Source organism: Alligator mississippiensis, chromosome 1 (genome assembly GCF_030867095.1).
Source record: "Alligator mississippiensis isolate rAllMis1 chromosome 1, rAllMis1, whole genome shotgun sequence".
Classification (NCBI taxonomy): Eukaryota; Metazoa; Chordata; order Crocodylia; family Alligatoridae; genus Alligator; species Alligator mississippiensis.
In genome coordinates, this window is record NC_081824.1 from 129,449,972 (window position 1) to 129,467,992 (window position 18,021).

The 18,021-nt window shown below is 45.7% G+C and overlaps 1 long non-coding RNA gene across 1 annotated transcript in view; it reads left to right on the top strand.

Moving 5' to 3' along the window:
- The first annotated feature begins 2,842 nt into the window (after window positions 1-2,842).
- LOC132243619 (uncharacterized) overlaps window positions 2,843-18,021 on the top strand; it is a 29,956-nt gene continuing 14,777 nt past the window's right edge. The window contains exon 1 of the long non-coding RNA XR_009455316.1: window positions 2,843-2,931. This is a non-coding gene — a long non-coding RNA (uncharacterized LOC132243619). The remainder of the gene's footprint in view (window positions 2,932-18,021) is intronic.

The window sequence follows — 18,021 nt, forward strand, 5'->3', positions numbered from 1 at the left end:
TGGATGCAGAAGCTGGGAACTTTAAGTATTCCCTACCTCATTTTCATGGGCGACTGGTGCCACCTCAGTCGGGGGGGGGCATGTGTCCCCCTCAGTGGCGGATCCCGCCAACTGGAGGGGGTCTCCCCACAGCCAATCGTGAGATAGCTGATCACTGTGGCCAATCACTGCAGCCATTTCCAGAAGCACTACCTGGCTAGCGCTTGCAGGGGGGGGGCACCAGCACTCCCACCTGCCCCCCCTGCCCATTACCTAAGCGGCAAGTGCAGCCAGTCAGGGGGTGCACCGGCATTCCCCTACATGTTGCCATTGCTCCTTTCCCTTCTGTATTCAGCAGCACATCCCCTGCCACTGCCACTGACCCTACTATCCTCCACTGACCCATTTGAGAGGGGAGCTCCAGAGCTCCAGAGCTGCACCAGCCCCACTCCAACTGAGTTACATGGGCACTGGGCTCAGCTGGAAAAAATGGCAACAGATCATTCCCCCACCAAAATGCTTGGTTCCCACAGGGATTGCCAACCAGGCTAGAAGTAGGCAAGGGATGGGGTGGGGGGGAACCTTCCATCACTGCTGCCCTTGTCTCCAACTGAGCTCGGCTCCATGGCTGGAGCAGCCCCCAGATCACCAGGGATAGCAGCAGCAGTGGCAGGCGAGGGGGTGGGAAGCGAGTGGGGATGGGAGGGCCAGAAGGGAAGGAATGTGCTGCTGAGCATGAAGGAGAAGGGAGGGGGTGATGAGAGCATAGTGGGATCTGACTCAAGGATTCCTGTAGCATGTTCTGCCTGCCCCGGTTTCATCGTTGTTAGGGGCTGGAACATAAGGTACAAGAAAAGGTGCAGGGCTGGAACATCAGGTGCAGGAAAGACTGCTGGGGTCAGATGACCCCAGCAAGATGGGTGTCAAGATGCTTTTTGAAGATTGCCAGTGTGGGTGACTGTACCATGTCTGGGGGGAGCCTGTTCCAAACCTTCAGCACTTGACTTGTAAAGAAGTTTTTCCTTATGTCTAGTCTGAAGTGATCTTGTATGTGTGTGGTTGGTGGGGAGAGGGAGGATGCTGGGAATGGGAAAGCAGCCATCCTTGTACCTCCGGTCACTGCTCCCACACTCCACTTTAAAAAATCCTGTATCTCCCCATGTATATGTGGATATGGAAACAATCCCACTGAACATCCTGTGTGGTGTTGAGTTATAAAGCAGATATAACATGCAAAAAGCCGTGACACTTGATGGCAGGTAATAGTCAGGTGGCTATAACCTGGGACTTGCTAATCTAGTCACTCTCCCTCTGTGACCCTGGATAAGTCACTTTGTACCTTTACACCTCTTTAGGCATCATTTTTTATGTATACTGAATCAATCCACACAAGACACTCAAAAGAAAAAAATAACAGAGCAGACCTTGAAACAGAGATGATCTCCTGATAACTCAAGCTTTGTTTTGCTGCACACATCATTATTTCAGAATTCATTTTGAGGCTGTATGTGACTAAACCTTGCCCTTATTTGCACATCAATCATGAGTTTTTTCTTCCTGTAAGAGTCATAGATCCTAAAAGAGTACTGGAAATGTAGGAGGCCAAGAAGGAAAGGATAAACACTTTGAAAATATTTTAACATTGTGCATGTTCTGACAGCAGTGAAACACGTACACTAGGGGAAATAAAATAGTAAGAGGGAACATAGAATCCTCTTTGATTTGTTTTTTGTTTGGTTGGTTGGTTTCCCCCTGCCTTCCACATTTGGGGTTTTTTCCCTCTCAAGGATGATGTAAGATTTGTTTATTAATAAACATGATGAATGATGATCATAGAAGCAGATTCTCCTCTCTAGTGTGTACCGTCTTTTTCTTCAACAGGAAGAAAGTGACTTTTTGTTATAAGACTGAGCGTTCATGTTTTCTAGCTGGTGTCTAAGTGCAATGGTCATGGAAGCAAATCCCAAGCTTATTCTATGCATGATCCTAAATAAATAGGTGGGAACCTTATGTGGTTCTTCTATTAACATTTGATTAAACAATTCTTGTTTGCATCACCCAGGCACAGTCCTTGAACTTTTGACACTGCAGCCAGTGGACCATAATTAATGAGAAAGATGTTTCAGGCTGCTGAGAAAAGTACACCACATTTTCATTCTTGATATCATATCTGTAGTGCAAACATCAGGTGAAATACTGGATATTTTCAATAACATTAGCACTTAACTTACTTTGTAACTACAACCATATACATACATAAGGATGTAGCCTACATTTCCATGCATGGCTTCTTAGTCCAATTGTATGTCTATTCTACTACACTGACTTCTCCTAGCCCCTACCCCCCCATGCCACACAGTCTAGTATGTTTGGGCCAGGTACACACACTTTTACCAGTATAAGTGATCAAAAACAGGTCTATAGCCATAACAGAACAGAAGTCCAATGCACAAGACCAATCTATACCTATAACAGAACAAAATTTCACACACCTAGATTGGCTTAAAAATGGCAGCGCTCAGTTTAAGATTTGCTATTCCTACCCCTGCAAAGGGCGAATATGTGTTCTGTTCACTACTGATCTAAACTATGCTGCTTACAGAAAACTGCATAATTTAGATCAATTCTACCTCAGGCTTTTTGAATCTGTGTATCTGGCCTTGGCTGCCACTCCAAGGTTCCTGCGATTGTTATACTTGTATTTAAAAGAATTATTGAAGACAAAAGTCCACCTGAGCAGCACCAGGTTGGTCAAGAAAAGATCAAATCTGAGACCTCATGGCTTTGTGTAGGAGGATAAGTAGGAGGTGATGAATTGTATTCCTTGCGCTAGTCAGTTAATGCATATACCACAGGAATCTCTTCACACAGTGCCGAGGCATGGTTGTAAACTACAGTCAGCGAGAGTATTCCTGCACTATTTCTCGGAAGAGAAGCAGCATGCAATGCAAGGTAGGATTGTTCCTCTGGGCTGACCTGTGACCAAAGTATCTGAATTATTACCAGAGAGTTGAGGGTTCCTAACAGGAGATAACCTTAGCTAGACAATGCAATGGAGAAGGGGGGCACTGTGAGTGAGTAAAGTGCTTAAAATAAGGAAGAATGAGTCCTCAGAGCTCTGAGGAATGCAGAGATTATCACCGCCTCTCCCTGGAAACAAATGCATTTACTCCAACGTATTTGTCTTATTAAATTACTCTAAATTTGGCAATAGACCATTTATAAAAATGAACTGGTGGTGTTACATCTCAGTAGAAGCAAGTCTCCCCCACAAATACAGAGCTTCCATAGAAGCAAATAGGAATTGTGCTCCTTAAATATGACAGGTTTCAAGATTTTAGATTTCTTTCCCTGAAGAAATCCTTTGTTTTGATGGAATTGGAAATAAAGACGATGATCCCATGGCCTTTAGGCCTAGCTCCCATGAAAGGCTCCAGGGAGACTAGATAATTTTCTTTTCTTTTTTTTTTTTTTTGCAGGGAGGAGGAAAGATCAAATAAAAATTCTCATTCAGCATCCAGCAGGCTCCTTCCCATCAAACCTGCATCCTGATATAATGTTAAAAAGTACCTGTGTTTTTGTGTGCACACAGGGAAATCTGTAAAGAGAATGAAGTGCTAAATGTTAACATTGAATTTCCCATTCTCCTCCCTACACCAGTTTCTCTTCTTCCAATTTCTTCATCCTTTTGTGATGAGGGATCCCCATATCTGGCACAGCCTATGTTGATCAAGCTAAAACCAAGCTAAAACCAAGAAGAAAAGTGGGTTAATTGTGGAATAAAAGTACCGTTCTGCATAATTAAAGGGAGGCAGAAATGGACATGGAGACTGTCTGTCTGCTGTCATTGCAATAGCTGAGTGCCTCACATCACCTCCCTAAGAGTGCTATTAGTGTTGGGAAATTGAGACAGGGAGAGTCAGATTCTATTCCACTGACTGGGTGCCTTAACTGCAAGCCTATTCCACCTGACTCAAATCGCTCAAAAACTGTTAATAGCAAAAGTGGGTGGATCATCTTCCTCCTTCCTGCTTTCCTTAAGGCTAAGAGGATGGCATGTTACAAATCATAGAACCATAGAAAATTAAGGTTGGAAGGGGCCTCAGAAAGTCAGCTAGTCCAAGCCCCTGCTCAAAGAAGGACCATCCCTGACTAGATCAGGTAGTTGAAGGCTACTATTATATCCCCTGTTAGTCTTCTCTTCTCTAGACTAAATGGCTAGGGACAGACGTTCAAAAAGTCTGAGCCTGAAATCATTCAATCTTTGCAGGTTAGTTTAACCTGGCTAGGCTGAACCGGTTTGTAACCAAATAGACATTCTCTCTGGACTGAGGAAAACCAGGCACATGCCTGCAGTGGCTCAGGCTAGACGCTGAGGGGTGCTAGAGCAGCCTTCCCTTCGCTTGTACAAACTGACAGATGAGCAAGCCAGCAGGTGGCTGATAACAGTGTTTATCACCCGATCAGTAAAACAATAGCCTCTCTCCATTACTTCAAACTCTTCTTAAACAGCTTACCAGCTGACCTGTTGATTAGCTCCAAATAGCCCTAAGCAGTCACTGTTCTGTCTGCCTGCCCCAGTGAAATTGGAGATGCACATACACGTCTGCATTAGTTAGCATGCCACATGCCTAGGGTCTGTGGGGCTGGGGTCCCTCCTGTGGGAGATGGGAGAGAGGGAGGCTGGCTGCCAACTAGACATTGAGCCATTGATTACTACCCTCTAAGCCTGATGCTCCAGTCAGTTTTCTGTCCACCTTACAGTCCATTCATTCAGCCCATACTTCCTTAGCGTGTCTGTGAGAATGTTGTGAGAGACTGTATCAAAAGCCTTGCTAAAATCAAGGTATTCCACATCTACTGGTTTCCCCACATTCAGAGCCAGTCATCTCATTATAGAAGGCAGTCAGGTTAGTCAGTCATGACTTGCCCTTGGTGAATCCACTGTTCCTAATCACCTTTTTCTCTTTGAAGTGCTTAGAAATGGATTCCCTGAGGACCTTCTCCATGACTTTTTCAGGGATTGAGGTGAGGCTGACTGGTCTGTAGTTCCTTGGACCTTCTTTTTTCCCTTTCTTAAATATGGGCACTATATTTGCCCTTTTCCAATCATCCAAGACCTCTCCTGATAGCCATGAGTTTTCAAAGATGATGGCCAGTGGCTCTGAAATCTCATCAGCCGACTCCGTCAGCACCCTTGGGTGCATCCTATCTGGTTCCATGGACTTGTATATGTCTAGCTTTTCTAAAGAGTCCCTAAACTGTTCTTTCACCACTGTTGGCTGCTTACCTCCTCCCCAAACTATGCTGGCAAGTGCAGAAGTTTTGGAGCTGACCTTGCTTGTGAAGACTCAGGTGAAAAAGGCATTGGATATGTCAGCCTTTTCTGCATACTTTGTCACAAGGTTGCCTCCCCATTCAGTAAGGGATCCATACTTTCCCTGATCTTCCTCTTGTTACTGACATACTTGTAGAAACCCTTCTTGTTATCCTTCACATCCCTTGCTAGCTGCAACTCCAATTGTCCTTTGGCCTTCCTGACTTCATCCCTGTATGCCTGAACAATACGCTTATACTCCTCTGTAGTTGTTTGTCCAAATTTCCACTTCTTATAAGCTTCCTTTTTGTGATTTAGTTTACTATAGAGTTGCTAAGCCAAGCTGGTCTTTTGCCATACTTGCTAGTTTCCCTGCACGTCAGGTTGGTTTGTTCCTGCATTCCCAGTAAAGCACACATAGATGCATTGATGGAACCTGAGCATCATTGGATAGGATGATGCTTAGACACCTATCTCTATTTTAGGCACCTAATAGGCAGAGTGAAATCTGAGGGGGAAGTCTAGATTATGTCCCCAGTGCTCTCAGGAAGTGCCACACAGCTGTTTCAGCTTGCAAGTGCCAAACCTGGAATGTAGCAGCAAGGCTGATTTAGGGGTACCCCATAGGAGTGTGACTGTATTGCCTAAGGGTTAGTGGTCTTCTGTGGGAGTGGGAACACTTAAGTTCCAATCTATGCCAACAAATGTTCAAGTATTATGTATTGGTTATTAATAGGTCCAGGACCTGGATGCCAGGTGTCTCCTCCTCCCAGCTGAGTGCCTTCGCTACTGGTCTATAGATTCAGTCTCTCTCTCTTTGGCCCAGTGGATATTTAAATGAGAAGTAGTACAGCTTTGACTAACAGACATTACCCCCAGAGTACCCAATAGTTTGGGCATTCAAACATTCATTTGGAAAATGCTGCCTATAGATTTTGGAAGCCTCCAAGTTTCAGTGGCAACCAAACGGGCATTTTGAGGATCTAAATTTTGGCCCTAGGCACATATAATGACAATTATATAGCACTTAGTCCCCTAGATCATCATGCAGTCCAAGGCTGCACAGGGATGCACACAATAGAGTATCATGACTATAAGAGTGCTGCGAGAGCAGTGGAAGTGTGCCATGAAAAATTATTCTATTCTATTCTAAGATGGCTGGGGGGAAGGGAGGGACAGAGTGAGTGTGCAGAGCAGGGCACAGAAGATGGCACAGCAGACCACAGCTTGGCCATGTCCTTATGGTGCAGGCAGGGTTTGGCAGCAGTGCCAGTTTCCAGATGCCCCACAGGGGTCCTGGCACAGACTCCAACAGCTGGAGGCCGCACACACTGCAGATGGAGAGCAGGGGCTGAGAGAAGCATCAGTGGCACTGAGACTGGACATCTACAAACTGATGCCACAGCATCCTGCTTGCACTCCAGGGACATGGCCATGCCATACACCTGGGTGCTCAATGCCACGCTCCTCTGTGCCCTGCTCTGCACTCATGCCATGCTCCCATGCTGGGCAGGTAGGTGCAGGTCATGCCCTTCCTCTCCTCTCCTTTCCCAGGTCCATCCAGTCATGGGAAGCTGGAGCCCTCTCACCTAGCTACCGCACCTGCACTGTGCTGAGCTCCAGGGAGTCCTCGCCAACAAGTGTCCTGGTGCCTCTGCCCTGCCCTACCTGTGCCTGCACATCATAACTTCTCATGGTAGTGCAGAGTCTGTTTACAACCTCCCCCTCAGTCCTGATAGGCTCCGTGCACAGCACAGTGGCTCCATGTACCGTGTCAGAGAGGTTGCTATCCCGGTTAGGCTGACATTATCACATCCCCCAACGAGTGCTTTCCCTCACTTCTCCCAGCCTCTGCTTCACTGCTTCTCCCAGCCCCTGGTGCTCCCTGGCTGTGATGTGCCTGCAGCTTCCAGTTACTGGAAAGCTGTGCCAGGACCACACATCTGCAAACTGCATTCATGCCACTACCACTGCTTTTCCCTGCTTACCTTATTGGGTGTACCAGTGAAGCATGCCACAAAAAGTATACCCCAGGTATCAAAAGTTTAAGAAACACTGGTTCAACTTGAGGCCTTGCTGTGTTGTTCCCATTAAGAGAAAAAGATGGTGATAAAAGTTAGGCATTTCTTTGGCACAATCCTGCTTGTTTACATAAGATGTACACAAAGTCTTGTTTCCCCAACAAAGCAGGAACAAACTAAAGGAAGCAAATTCCTTCCTCAGAAATCTAAGGCTGCTTTTCTAGTGAGCTCTGTGTCTAAAAGAAGATCTGGCTCTTGGCTTTCCTTCCTCTTCCCCACTTTCCCCATAGGCTATGCTCACCTTCTCTGGCTTTCTCCTGGATTTGTGTCCCTTTCGTACACAGCTACACGCACCTGCAAACAACCAGCTCCCCAGTCCTTCTATTTGTAATCAACCTGCAAGAAAGGCCTGCACATGGCTAAGCTTCTGCTGAGGCCTTATCATATTGTCTCATCCCTTGGATTTCAAATTACACTATACAGGGATGCATTTTATTGTTCCTTATCATCAGTCTGAATGAAGTGGAGGGGTTTAACTTGGTTGGGATTGGCTGCATCCCTTAATACCTTCTAGCATAACAATATACATGCAAATATACAACCTCACAACAACATAAGAATATAAAATACTCTTAAGTTGCTACAAAGCAGCTTGAAACATATTATCTTGAGCAATGAACCCAAGTTTTCCAATACCTAAGCTTGTCCCAGTTTCTAGGCCATTCCATTTCTAACTGTCCTAAGTATTCTGGTCAGATATTGCTTTATAAGAGGGGTAGATTCTCAGCCCCCAGCCTCCCCCCCTGAAATGACAGGTCTCATACAACAAAACATGGGGTGTAGGCTGTTCCCCTGGTGTAAATACAGTTTTTTAAGAGCTGTACTGCAGACATATTAAACCTGTCCATGCTCTCAGTGTGAAATTCCTGCCAAGCACAGCTCCCATCACTTGTTATTTTAAAGATAAATTGCAGCTGTAAGTAGCAGTTATATCCTGTTGTTGCAGGTGAAGTGACTGATAAAGTGATACAAATACTCGGACAAGTTAGCAATAAAAGAAAGGGAGTTTCTTCTGGAGGTTTGTTGTTTTCTTCACCTGAATCTGACCACTATTGAAATCAATGGAGCAGCTTTTACAGTGAAGTGGTATTGCATGACTCTGGGGAGCACAATCTGATCCCTTCATTAACTTCACTGGGCCAAATCACACCATCAGCAAATCACAGAGCTGTGTTACAGCACCATTTCATTCCTTTCTCATGCTACAGACCACATGCATATATATATACCTCTTGGAGTGGGACTGGATTCTATCTATAACTGATGTCTGGAATGAGCCAGAGCTGACCTGGGGGTGGGGGGGAGGTTGTGCAAAAGCAGTAATGCCAGGAAATGGGGGAAAGGGCTTCTGGAGGGAAAAAGTGATGCAAAAACTCAGATCCCTGGAATTCCTGCACATCTGGAAAGGTTAAGCAACCAACCTACTGTGCAGATGGGTCCCATGGCTCATAGTCCATGGGGAGAAAGGGAAAGAAACCTGATTTGTTTGCTGGAAGAATCAGGGAGGAGTTTCACAGTGGCGCCTTATACAGATTGTCTCTTCCTCATTCCTCCCCAGTAGACTTTATAATAGGAGGGGATGGCTCCGGATATTACTGTTGGATTGGTCAGCCACAAAACTACCCTTGCAAGGTAGGGTTTTTTGCTCTATGTCAGGGCTGGGCTTGAGCAAGAGGTTTATTGGGCAGGTTACCTCCTGATTGTATGTTGATGCTGTAATTGATTGTTAGGGATGGCTGTGATATCAGTGTTGCAATATTAAGCACAAAGGCCTTGCCATTGTTCTCAGTACTTGACACTTTCCATTAGATAAAGAATAAGAAAGTGTTTAGGGACCCTAATCAGGCAGCCCAGCCTGGGCTTGAGTGTCTAGCTCAGGGGCAGGCAATTATTTCAGGTGGATGGCTGCTTACTGAGTTTTGGCAAGCCATCAAGGGCTACATGACAGGCAACCCAGGGCAGATTAATATTAATTTTCCAAATTTTGGGGAGGCCTCGCAGCCGGGATAAAATGGCCTGGAGGGCTGTATCCAGCCCATGGACCGCATTTTGCCCACTCCTGGTCTAGCTAATAAGCTCTGCCCCAGCTAAATAACTACCTAGCTGCTTGATTGGCTGCTGGGAGCACTGCACAGCTATTTAACCCCTGCTGTGGAAGTAGACTAGCCAACAGTTCTGACCCTTCTTTGCTTTGTTAAGCTTTCTGGATCCTGACCTTGGTTTGGCTCTGTTCTTAGATTTTGACTAGTGAATTATCCCCTGGATTTAGTAACTCAGTATCTCATTCCTAGACCCTGACCCTGGCCTGTGTTCCAGATTCTGCCCCTAGATTTCCCTCTGGGAATTTGGCTCTCAAGTTCTGATCTAGCCCCTGCCTCCCCTCACTGACTATGCTCCAGTCCTGGGAAGGGCTGGTTCAAGGGGCTAACTGGGGTTGGGAGGAGTTGACAGAATCCAGGTGTGGGCCAGGTCAGGAAGCTAAGAGATCCAGCAGAGAATAGGGTCTTGAGATAAGATGAATTAGGAAGCTGAAGTATTGGAGACCGCTCAGAATCAAAAGCTAAAACAGGCTGGGGTCCTAGGAGATAGAGCAAAGAGTAGGCAGAGATGCAAGGAACAACAAAGGACCTTGGTAAGGACTGAGCCCTGTTACCCAGATATTACTACTTCTGGGTCAGGCTTTTATATGGTGGGGGTCAGGGTAGGGGGAAGGTGGCAGGTCAGCTGACACTGGTTGGCCACTCTGGTGGCAGCAGGGAGGTGGCCAAACCCATATGGAGGGTTTTAGCCAGCTTTGCTCAGTCTGGATGGTCAGCTGAAGAGGTGGCAGACCAGGGTGACTAGCTTATCCAGGTAGACTGCAGCCCTGGCCTTGAGGCTGTGGCCTGGTATTCTCATCCAACTGTAACATACATGCATGTCCAATGGCTTCATTTGGAAACCACCAGTTACATCTGAGGAGAACTGGAAAACACAGGTCAGGAGGACAATATCTTTTGTAAATAGCACAGGATTTCCTGGGATTATGTTTAAATAGTTGCCAGTCTTTGAGGGGGAAGGGAAGTTTTAGTGGTCCCTAACAAAATCCTGAGAAAGCCCCCAGTCTTATGTAATTTTACAAGGCTACCGGGCATTTTTCCAACCAGCTTTGAATTTAACAATTTGGAGTTTTGAGTCCCTGATAGATGATATGGATCAAAATAATCAATGTAAACTGTTTCACTTGTTCTTTCATGGCCCTGTTTATATTTCTCAATGAACTATGCCTTGGGAGGATGTGTGATGCTTGTAACAATGGATCAGAGGGTCACTGTGTCATTGATTGAGTGACTTCTCAAGGGCACACTGAATTCCTTGCATCATCTTCATGAAACTTGCTCCCTATAGATTTTCAAATCTGTCTCTGTGCACAGAGCAGGACAAACGTTTTGCAGTGAGCTGGTTAATGAATATAGCCATGTCTGTTCATTGTGCAAACAAATTCTGATTTCTTTCTATTTAATCTTCACTTGAAAGTATTTGACCATGTTTGTCTGAATCTTTTTGCTCAGTCTAAGGCAAATAGTTTACTGTAAACTTTCATTATTTAATTCAGGCTGTGTTATTTGGTTGAAGTATGGACAAGTAATCTGCATGCTTTCTTTTCCTGTTCCATGGTTGTGAAGACGCATGCACTTTTGATTCAAATTTAAAATTAATATCTGCAAATATGTATGCAGCTTTGAAAGTTGCTTTAGTGAACATTCCTGCCAGGTTAAGTTCTTGCAGTGTGAAAGTAAAAATGCCACAATTGCCTTCTTTTTGGGTAAATATTCAAACAAATGAATTTCAAGCATTTCTTTTATTTCTCCTACTCTGATGCTGAATCTGTTAACTATGATAGCTCGCAGACATTCTCTCCAGAAATCAGGACCAATTCACATGGGGTAAAATTCTGTCATGTAGTGTTTCTCAACCTGTGGGTTATGACCCAAAATTGGGTCACAAGGATATATGAAAGGGTTGCAATTAGCTTTAAAAGAGGATTCTCCTTTAAAGGAGAAAAATACAGGAAACTCTGGGTTTCCCCTTGCAGGCTGGAAATCTGCCAGCCTGCAAGGCGTTGCTTGGGGCTGGGGGAAGTGGGAGGGGGGGCGATCATGCATGTGGTAATGGAAGTAATGGATGGAGGGGCATGCTGCCCTCCCCACCTCCTGCTGCCAGCCACTCACCCTCTACCCTGCCACCATGGCCCAACTACCACCGTCAGTCCCTTCAGATGGTAGTTCTACCTCGGAGGGGATGTGGGGTGGCAGGCAGCATGGGTAGTCGAGCCATGGTGGTGGGGTAGAGCCGCAGCCCAGCACACTGGCAGTGGGAGGATGTGAGGGCAGCATGCCCCCCCAATCCATCACTCCTCATGCTGCTGGTGGCACAGGGGTTCCAACAGTGGTGATAGCAATGAGTCTTGATGCCCCCCTGCCTTCCCACACTGTGTCCTTCCTGCTGGGCCATGGAAATGGCTTCTGCCCATGCCAATCCAGCCAGACTGCACCCCATGCCCACTGGGGGTGCATTAATACAGGGGGACATGTGCCCCCCCACTCCTACCCCCTGCCCCATACATGGGTGGGCTGGGACCTGGCAGAAAGGGGCAGTGGGTCAGGAGTGAGGGGCACCAGCAGAGCTGGGAGGTAGGGGGGCTGTGGGTTGAGAGTAAGGGGCACTGGCAGGGCCAGGGGGCTGTTTTCTACTTAAACTACTTACTGGGTTGGGACTGGCCACTGATGTTTACAAACAGGTCCTAGGTCAAAAAAGGTTGAGAAGCACTGATCTAGTAGATGACCAAAGTGTAGCTTGAGACTAACTGAGTTACCTGATTACTGTGCAGGAGAGATTCTATTACCTCCCTGGGAACATAAGGGCCCCCTTTATAGGAACAGGGAGGTGTCTGCAGGTCTGGAGAGCATTCCTGTCCTTATAATGGAGCACTTACATGCCTAGAGGGGGTGATAGAATTGCTTCTACACAATAGCTGGATAATATAGAGTTAGTCATAAGCTGTACTTTGGCTGTCCACTAGGTGTAATAGAATTCTCCCCATGCTCTGTGACAGCTCAAATGAAGCGTTCAGAACAAGGGAATCTAACTTCTGCACTAAGGGCACACAGCACTTGCTTCAACATAGCTGGAACAAGGCATCGTAGTACCTGAAGCAGTTTTTGGGTACATTTCTCCAGTTTACAAGCCAGTTAGGTGCTTTGTGTTACTGTAATCACTGAGGCTTGATACCGTCCATAACAGAACTAGAGCTGTGTTTTCCCATCTGCACTAACAAATATGAAGTTGTCCACATATGGTTATTATATTTGTAGAGTGATGGACCAAATGATTCCAGGAATGTTCTTCAGTTGCATGTTTCTTCATTTTCAGTGCCCACTGCGTAGTAGCTCCACTAAGGGGTAATAGGCAGCCACACGCCTTTTACCTCTCTGCTTTGACTTCTTCCATAGCTAACACTATGCTAGGGGTGGGGTTCAAGAATGCACATCTTTCCTGATGGCAGTGGAAGGAAATGTTTCTTGATCAAGAGCAGTGTGATCAAGAGCTTAGAATCTGCTTGAGCGCCTCCCAGGACTTTCATTCACAGTTGTAATTTCTCCCGTTATAGCCTCACTTTTGTATAAAGCCGGAACAAGAGGTTTTTGCTGGATGCAGTTAGTAACAATGAGTTGGCTGTAATGTTCTACTACTCTTACATTTGATTGCCGTCAAAGTATTTGCCCCTTTGTCTTTCTCTCTCGTGCCCTTGTTCTTACAGCGCTCAATTAATTTGATCTTGATAAAGTTCTAACCCTTGAAGACCTGCTACCTACTAAATTTGATAAAAGGTAACCCCAAAAGTTTCAGGCCAGATTCCGGGTCATTTCCAGCTACTACTGCATATGGTCTCCACAGTGCTCTCTGGTTACTGACCCCATGGGGACATTCTGTCTTACAAAGAATGCCAGGCTTTCAGGGCAGTGACAGTAATCTGTGCAGAGATGACCTTGCAGTAAATCCTGCAGGAAAAGCCTCTTGTTAGAACAATTACAAGAAAACCTGCTGTTGCAGCAGCCATATCCCACTAGTGCTTATTTCTGAGTCAGCAGTAAGTGCCTTGTTCATGTGCCATGTGAAACTGGCAAGACTCCATATTTTCTTGTCTTGCCTGGGAACTGCTAATGTCACAGCAATGGGAAAAGCCCTCCATATTCTGATGGCTGGTGCTTCTCTATAATTATTTCACATAGATTCTGGATGAGATAATCTGAATGATGACAACTGAGGTTTCCTTTTCCTTCTCTCTCTCTACTGCCCCTGTGGGCCTATTACCTCCTGTCTAGCAGCCCTGGAAATAGTGACAGAGAAATAATGAAGCCTGGGGCCTTGTTCACTATTCCATTCCTCCCTTCAACCTGGGGGAAACTCATCCAGATGTAGATGATGGTGAGGAAACTTGGCAGCATGGAAGTCTCATTGTCAGGGAGATGCGGGGGAGAGTATGAGGTCCGTAAGGAGTCATCATGGAGGGCATTAACCTCCTGCACATGCTTTTGATCCATGTGCTTTAAGAAGTTTTCTAGGAAAGACTGTTTTGCCTCCCATCCATTTACTCCAAAAGCCCCTTTTCCTGGATATTTGCATGGGAAAAGAGGATTCAGACCCTTATAATGGGCTTAATAACATTTAGAAAATGGCATGAAGACTTTTTAGTTCTGTAATCTTCTATTGAAGGCTGCCATAGCACCAAAATGCCATTAATGAATTAACCTTTACGATACCCCTGTGACAGTGTGCGCGTTGGGGTGGGTGAGGGAGATCATCAGGGAGTGGGAGGTAGCAATATCCTTGCATTACAAGTATGCAAATAGAAGGATAGAGATGCTCAGGCCTGGATCCTCAAAGATGCTTAGATACCTAACTTTTTTACTGAAGATTAGGTAATTCATTATCTTTGGGGTTCTGGGTTTAAATGACTTGCACAGAATCCAGCTGGGAAGAAAACCCTGATTTCTAGTCTGTCAGTCCTGACTTTTTAGCACAAAACCATGGTCTCCAACTCCTCCTTTTAAACAGTGTAGTTACTCTGCTTCACACTCCACAAAGCCATCTTGGGGGTGAAGAGCAAAGGAGCAAACTATGCCTACGGTGGCAGGAGAAAAGAAAGAGAGAGAACATGTTGATTCTATATTGACAGATGCTCAATTGGAAGCTGCTAACATGTGAAAGTGTGTAGGAAACTTGGCTTCACCTCCTACCCCATTCTAGCTGTGGGAGGTTACATGTTAAACTGGGACCATACTCAATTTGTGGAATGTTAAATGGTGCTAAAGTTAGAACATGCTGCAAATAGTTGCATGTTAAGAGTTAATACTGTTTCTTGCCTGCACAGCTCTGACTTGCGACTAAAGGGCTGGTGAGCAAGGCCATGGCTAGGAGGGAGGATACCTGGGTTGTGTCCAGATGAGTGCGAACGTGCAGTCTGCAGCACTGCATAGTGCACATGGCACACACCCCACGCAGGCATTCCCCGTGCTGCTAATTTTCAGCACAGGGTGTAGGGTTTATACCAGCACATGCGTCGCTTCTGTTTGTCCCCAGCATGTTCCCAGTTGTGGGGACACCCTTGGACTCTCTACTTGCTCAGTGTGGGATGAGGGGCAGGGAAGGAGGGGAGCCATTCATCCTGGGATGCTGGAGGACTGCAATTTTTTTTATTTTTAATCTCTGTGGAGCAGACTGAAGTTACCCTAACTCAAGCTAGATAACATGGCCTAGAGTTAACCCTTGCCTGAAGTAGTGTAACTTTTGAGACACTTAGCAGGAGTTAATGAGTTTTAATATGTGTAGTTGTGTGTTTTAGGTGCCCTTTGTATGGTCTAAGTGTAATGTTTAACTTCACCCTATGATTGCTGAACTACTTGGTTGTGTAGGGAAGGGAAAGATTGTGAGTGAAAGAATCCCAGTCACTCATCCTCATTTAATCTAGAGTAGAAATTTTCTCTGTGAGAAAAGTGACTACCCTTCTTCTTTGTCCTCTTTCTTTTTGCTCTCTTCTATCCCACTTCATTTCAAGCTCTGCAATGTGATTGGCCTGCTCTGTTCATATCCTACCTAGAGAATTTTTTTTTTTCACCACCACTTTTGAATCACCAATGGCTACAATTCTGTATTTATGCTAGGTAGATAATAAAGGGTTTGTGTTTCTTGTTTAGAGCTCAGTTCAGGAAAGCACCTAGTAATTTGAAGATTCACCCCAAAACAAGAAGTATTTTTGTTTCTGTACTGGGCATCTCTGCTGAGAGCTTCCTGGAATCATCCCTTGTTTCTATACCTGAATTTTCAATTTTTTCAGTGTTTCTCACACAAGTAAAGGTCACGTTTTTTAGGGCTGTAAAACTACTAAAAAAATCAAGCATAATTAGTTGCATGATTAAAAAATTTAGTCACAATTAAATATGATTTTAATAAAAAAACTCAAAATTATGTGCAGAAAAACTCAAATTATGCAGGTACTTTGTATGGTTGGGAGTGGGGATGGGGTGGGGGTGGGAATTTTTGAAGGGGTGTGGGGCTGTGTGTGTGGCGGGGGAAGTTGGAGCCTGGGATGGGGGGCTCCCACATGCCCTCGCAGAATATAGGGTACTGTGGGTCGGGAATGAAGGGCAGCAGCAGGGCTGGCAGGGCTCTGGCTTGGATGTGAGGGGCAGACATATAGACACAATGACACAAACAGAGAGACAAACACAGACACCAGCCAGCAGGTAAGTCTGTGGAGGGGAAGGAGGGCAGGGATGAGGGGGAGGCAAATTGAGGCTCCCATGGTAAGGGAGGGTAGGGCAGGGACTGGGGTACATGGGGCCCCAGGGCTGGGGTGAGTCATGGCACAGAACAGCAGTCCAGGTGTGGGGGCGAGGGGGCAGCGCAGTACCTGCTGCTGTGCACACCCCCAAGGAAGGCATGGGGGTGTGTGTGGAACTGTGTGTCCCTGGGTAGGCAGGGGACATGAGGCACAGCCAGGGCGTGGCTCCTGGGGCAAAGGCAGCAGGGTGCAGAGAGCCGCAACCCATCTCCACCCTGCACATATCTGGGGCTCATGTGCCCCTCTGTCCCATGACCTTCCCCAGCCCCTGCCCCACTCCCTCCCCCATCCCATCCCTCCCCCCTGCCTCTTCTCCCCCACAGACCTACCTGCTGGGTGGTGCTGTACATGCCACTGGGCTGCATTCCTGGCTGCCTGCAGGCTGCAGCTGCTTGTCTGTGTGTCTGTGCATGCCCCTCCCCTGCCCCCCACCCTGCTGCAGTAGCCCAGAGCCCATGCCAAAGCTTCCCTGCAGCCTCCTGCACTGCCACCGCTGGGTGGCCCAGAGGCAGCAGTGATGGGAGCAGAGTGGGGCCTAGGCACAGGCTCCAAAACCACATGTACAATTAATGCGTTTTAATTAACACAAACACTGATTAACAAGTTAATTGTGATTAATTGACATCCCTAGTTTGTTTGTTTTTTTTCCACTGGGGATTGAATATTCCTTAGCACCTTACAGGCAGGACAGGTTTTGAGATGCAAGGGTCTTGGCAGGGCATAAAACAGTGCCCAAATGTTTAATTATCCCAGAGACGAACCAGAACTGAATGCTGTGCTTTTCTCCCAAAAGGTATATGGGAAAGAGGCAACCACATTGCTATAAAAGCAGCTCTTATTTCCTCTACAAGCATGTTTATGAGTGTTTGGGTTTCAAATAGACTAATTTTTAATAAAAGCCCTTGACCTTCTTAGGATTCAAGAAAGGAATTTGCCAATATTTTGTAATATGCTTTATGAATGGTGCTACAGTATGAATTGGACTGTGTCTCCTTGTATGTTTCTTGACTGAAAATATGTCCCTTGGGGGAAGGATAGCAGGAATACAGGCTTCTTGAGGACTGAACAATGAACAGTCCTATTCAGCAAAAGAAACTCTCTTACTATATTTTGCTTCCAGTTTTCCATATATATTTTTTTTCAATTTAAATTTCACACTTACCTCCCATCACTCTTCCCCTTTCTATTTTGTGTAAGCACTTGTTTCTTCTTTAGTGGAACGTGCTTTGGAGCTGTAGGATTGTGTGGTCTATCCCAGGATGAATAACAGACACAGGAGGAGGAAAGGAAAGCCTTTTGGCAATCTAACATCCTCTGGTCAGCAAGCACTTGCTTCCTACATTGCCTTTTCAAGTGCTTTCTAAAACAGTTCTGAACTCAGTTTGCAGCAGATGAGTATACGGGAATTACAATCTCTCATCAATTGCCTTTTGAAGTCAGTAGGAACTTTTTCCATTGGCTTCATCCAGTGTTAAAACATACTCCATATAAGCCAAAACTTCATGGCTTTAGGCCATAGCTAGATGTTCTCTTTTAAAAGTGTATATCACTCTGGCAATTCACACAATAATCTGAAAACCTTGATCTACTTTTTTTTTTTTAGCAAAACATTGCATAGCATTCCTATCTGCTTTTGAATGTTTCATTTCCCTTCTCTCATATTGGCATCACAGAAGCTTTACACATGTGACTATTGGCATTGAATTGTTTTTACTGAAACTCAAACTTATGTACAAACAAAGTAAATTGTCATTTAATCA